We start from the raw sequence: 5,000 nt of genomic DNA, 5'->3' as shown, positions 1-5,000 counted from the left end.
CAAATTAAGCCGCAGGCTCCACTCCTGGTGGTGCCCTTCCGTCAATTCCTTTAAGTTTCAGCTTTGCAACCATACTTCCCCCGGAACCCAAAAGCTTTGGTTTCCCGGAGGCTGCCCGCCGAGTCATCGGAGGAACTGCGGCGGATCGCTGGCTGGCATCGTTTATGGTTAGAACTAGGGCGGTATCTGATCGCCTTCGAACCTCTAACTTTCGTTCTTGATTAATGAAAACATACTTGGCAAATGCTTTCGCTTCTGTTCGTCTTGCGACGATCCAAGAATTTCACCTCTAACGTCGCAATACGAATGCCCCCGCCTGTCCCTATTAATCATTACCTCGGGTTCCGAAAACCAACAAAATAGAACCGAGGTCCTATTCCATTATTCCATGCACACAGTATTCAGGCGGGCTTGCCTGCTTTAAGCACTCTAATTTGTTCAAAGTAAACGTGCCGGCCCACCGAGACACTCACTCAAGAGCACCCTGGTAGGATTGCAACGGGGTCCGCCTCGGGACGCACGAGCACGCACGAGGCGCGTCGCACGCCTTCAGCTCGCCCCACCGGCAGGACGTCCCACGATACATGCCAGTTAAACACCGACGGGCGGTGAACCAACAGCGTGGGACACAAATCCAACTACGAGCTTTTTAACCGCAACAACTTTAATATACGCTATTGGAGCTGGAATTACCGCGGCTGCTGGCACCAGACTTGCCCTCCAATAGATACTCGTTAAAGGATTTAAAGTGTACTCATTCCGATTACGGGGCCTCGGATGAGTCCCGTATCGTTATTTTTCGTCACTACCTCCCCGTGCCGGGAGTGGGTAATTTGCGCGCCTGCTGCCTTCCTTGGATGTGGTAGCCGTTTCTCAGGCTCCCTCTCCGGAATCGAACCCTGATTCCCCGTTACCCGTTACAACCATGGTAGGCGCAGAACCTACCATCGACAGTTGATAAGGCAGACATTTGAAAGATGCGTCGCCGGTACGAGGACCGTGCGATCAGCCCAAAGTTATTCAGAGTCACCAAGGCAAACGGACCGGACGAGCCGACCGATTGGTTTTGATCTAATAAAAGCGTCCCTTCCATCTCTGGTCGGGACTCTGTTTGCATGTATTAGCTCTAGAATTACCACAGTTATCCAAGTAACGTGGGTACGATCTAAGGAACCATAACTGATTTAATGAGCCATTCGCGGTTTCACCTTAATGCGGCTTGTACTGAGACATGCATGGCTTAATCTTTGAGACAAGCATATGACTACTGGCAGGATCAACCAGGGAGCTGCGTCAACTAGAGCTGAGCAGCCGGCCGCCCGGGAGTGTGTCCCGGGGGCCCGCGCGAACACGCAAGCGTCCGCTCAATTATTCTGCAAACAGGAGGAGGCTGAGCTCCCCTGCACAATACACCTCGAAACCCTCTCAGGTCCCGGCGGCGCGCAGCGCCGTCCTAAGTACTTGGTCGGGTTCGAGAGTGGCGCAATCGCCCGGAGTTTGGCGAGTAGACGCTTTAGGTGCGACCACCCGTGCTCCCAACTGAGCTTGCCGCTGCCGACAGAGGCCCGGGAGCGTGCTGTCGTGGCATTGCCGGCGGGAGACAACACGCGCCACCTACGGTGGCCGGCAGCTCCAACGCCAGCGCCACAGAAGGACAAAAGCCCCACTTGGGTGCCGAAGCGAACTCTCCCAGCACAGCGCACGCGCCAACACGTCCGCACAGCTGCGATACAATCCACCTGCGAGAACCGCAGAGGCGACCGAGCAGCAGACGGCGTCGCGGCGCCGAGCGCCGGGCGGCGGCGCATCCTCAGCGCACACAGTCCTCAATCGGACCAGCACACTGCAGATGTCCACCGCGCTTCGCACCGGGCCCGCGAGGACCTACTTTGGCCGCACGGCGCCGCGTGCAGGGTGCGCCGGCGCGCAGCTGCGCCGCCTGCCGCCTCCGTCGGCCGGCGCGCCTGCCACTGGCCGCCCCCACCAGCCGGCTGTAGCGCGTGCGCCCACGCACCGCGCGGCCAGCACGCCGGGAGGCCCCCCCTCACCGGCCGGGGACGGTCCCACCCAGCCACCGCCGCGTATCGCTTCACACCCACATGCCATTCACGTTCGTGGGCATGGTGGGTATCGCTGAAACAACCGGTTGGTAGCTCAACCGATCGTCGCCATCACTGATTCACCTCTAGCGAGAACAACCGCACCACAACGGTTTACCAGTTGTTCATTTGCGTAACGTCACCAGCAAACGTAGACGTCCATCGCCATTTGCAAATTCAACGATTGTTGCATGCCTGTGTCAGGTGTCACGACACACTATGTCTGCCCACATACACGCAACAACATGTGCACGCTTCGCGAACACGTGGAAGGTGGCCCCCGTACGTATGCGATGTCCATTGCGCGAACGACTGTCAACCGGCCTCTGTCGCATGTCGCAGATGTGGAACGCAGTGCACCATGCTATCACGGTGTGTGAGAGGAGACGACTACGTCTGACAACACGCGCCACTACATCAACAGACGGCTCATGCTGATCGCCATCCACGGCATACCATACTGCAATCCAGCTCTTATAGGGAGACGACACGTAGCTGAGTGCACAATATTTGGACCGTATGGTTCGCCGTTGTTGGCGCAGTCGTGGTACGGTCACACATGTACCACGATGTATCATTCAGTACATGAGGACCAATGTGCAGTACAGTGTGTGATTTGGACGTACAACATCAGCGGACAGTTGACACAACCCGTACCACAACGTAGGCTGTGCTTCGCCATGCGAATGCCAATGAACAACTGCGAAGGGCATTGAGCATGTACGTCCTACTGCCATCCGCATTACAGTGTATAGCTGCAAGGTGTTTCACATGAAGCGATACTCTGGGGACCGGGCAGTGCGAGTAGCAAACTATATTGCGGGGGTTGCAGTTAGGCAACACTACACTAATTTAACGCGTCGTATGACAATTACAGAGCAGGTTAAGGCCCAACGTGTGTTGGGTTAAGGCCCAACGTGTGTTGGGTTAAGGCCCAACGTGTGTTGGGTTAAGGCCCAACGTGTGTTGGGTTAAGGCCCAACGTGTGTTGGGTTAAGGCCCAACGTGTGTTGGGTTAAGGCCCAACGTGTGTTGGGTTAAGGCCCAACGTGTGTTGGGTTAAGGCCCAACGTGTGTTGGGTTAAGGCCCAACGTGTGTTGGGTTAAGGCCCAACGTGTGTTGGGTTAAGGCCCAACGTGTGTTGGGTTAAGGCCCAACGTGTGTTGGGTTAAGGCCCAACGTGTGTTGGGTTAAGGCCCAACGTGTGTTGGGTTAAGGCCCAACGTGTGTTGGGTTAAGGCCCAACGTGTGTTGGGTTAAGGCCCAACGTGTGTTGGGTTAAGGCCCAACGTGTGTTGGGTTAAGGCCCAACGTGTGTTGGGTTAAGGCCCAACGTGTGTTGGGTTAAGGCCCAACGTGTGTTGGGTTGAGGCCCAACGTGTGTTGGGTTGAGGCCCAACGTGTGTTGGGTTGAGGCGCAACATAGGTTAGGTTGAGGCGCAACATAGGTTAGGTTGAGGCGCAACATGGGTTAGGTTGAGGCGCAACATGGGTTAGGTTAAGGCGCAACATGGGTTAGGTTAAGGCGCAACATGGGTTAGGTTAAGGCGCAACATGGGTTAGGTTAAGGCGCAACATGGGTTAGGTTAAGGCGCAACATGGGTTAGGTTAAGGCGCAACATGGGTTAGGTTAAGGCGCAACATGGGTTAGGTTAAGGCGCAACATGGGTTAGGTTAAGGCGCAACATGGGTTAGGTTAAGGCGCAACATGGGTTAGGTTAAGGCGCAACATGGGTTAGGTTAAGGCGCAACATGGGTTAGGTTAAGGCGCAACATGGGTTAGGTTAAGGCGCAACATAGGTTAGGTTAAGGCGCAACATGGGTTAGGTTAAGGCGCAACATGGGTTAGGTTAAGGTACAATATGGGTTAGGTTAAGGTACAATATGGGTTAGGTTAAGGTACAATATGGGTTAGGTTAAGGCGCAACATAGGTTAGGTTAAGGCGCAACATAGGTTAGGTTAAGGCGCAACATAGGTTAGGTTAAGGCGCAACATAGGTTAGGTTAAGGCACAACACGGGTTAGGTTAAGGTACAACACGGGTTAGGTTAAGGTACAACACGGGTTAGGTTAAGGTACAACACGGGTTAGGTTAAGGTACAACACGGGTTAGGTTAAGGTACAACACGGGTTAGGTTAAGGTACAACACGGGTTAGGTTAAGGTACAACACGGGTTAGGTTAAGGTACAACACGGGTTAGGTTAAGGTACAACACGGGTTAGGTTAAGGTACAACACGGGTTAGGTTAAGGCACAACACGGGTTAGGTTAAGGCACAACACGGGTTAGGTTAAGGCACAACACGGGTTAGGTTAAGGCACAACACGGGTTAGGTTAAGGCACAATACGGGTTAGGTTAAGGCACAATACGGGTTAGGTTAAGGCACAATACGGGTTAGGTTAAGGCACAATACGGGTTAGGTTAAGGCACAATACGGGTTAGGTTAAGGCACAATACGGGTTAGGTTAAGGCACAATACGGGTTAGGTTAAGGCACAATACGGGTTAGGTTAAGGCACAATACGGGTTAGGTTAAGGCACAATACGGGTTAGGTTAAGGCACAATACGGGTTAGGTTAAGGCACAATACGGGTTAGGTTAAGGCACAATACGGGTTAGGTTAAGGCACAATACGGGTTAGGTTAAGGCACAATACGGGTTAGGTTAAGGCACAATACGGGTTAGGTTAAGGCACAATACGGGTTAGGTTAAGGTACACATTGTTGTAAGGAAAGGTGTTTTGGGGGGGGGGGCCGGTTTGTTGATTGTGATTATCGTAAGTAAATGACTGCGGCATCATCTGATTTGGCACGTCAGGGTGCACCTTTGGCTCATGACAGGCGGCGCTCTGATTCCATGCTTGTGGCAGACCTGTGTCTTTCATTCCTGCCATTGTTTTT

General features: G+C 53.7%; 1 non-coding gene across 1 annotated transcript in view; it reads right to left on the bottom strand.

The window, feature by feature from the left end:
- The window catches only part of LOC124584122, a 1,910-nt gene extending 623 nt beyond the window's left edge, over positions 1-1,287 (bottom strand). The window contains exon 1 of the ribosomal RNA XR_006974532.1: positions 1-1,287. This exon is cut by the window's left edge and continues 623 nt beyond it. This is a non-coding gene — a ribosomal RNA (small subunit ribosomal RNA).
- Between the last annotated feature and the right edge of the window lie 3,713 nt (positions 1,288-5,000).

Source organism: Schistocerca americana, unplaced genomic scaffold (assembly GCF_021461395.2).
Source record: "Schistocerca americana isolate TAMUIC-IGC-003095 unplaced genomic scaffold, iqSchAmer2.1 HiC_scaffold_47, whole genome shotgun sequence".
Lineage (NCBI taxonomy): Eukaryota > Metazoa > Arthropoda > Insecta > Orthoptera > Acrididae > Schistocerca > Schistocerca americana.
The sequence above is the reverse complement of the archived record's forward strand: the minus strand, read 5'-3'. Positions and strand labels throughout refer to the sequence as shown.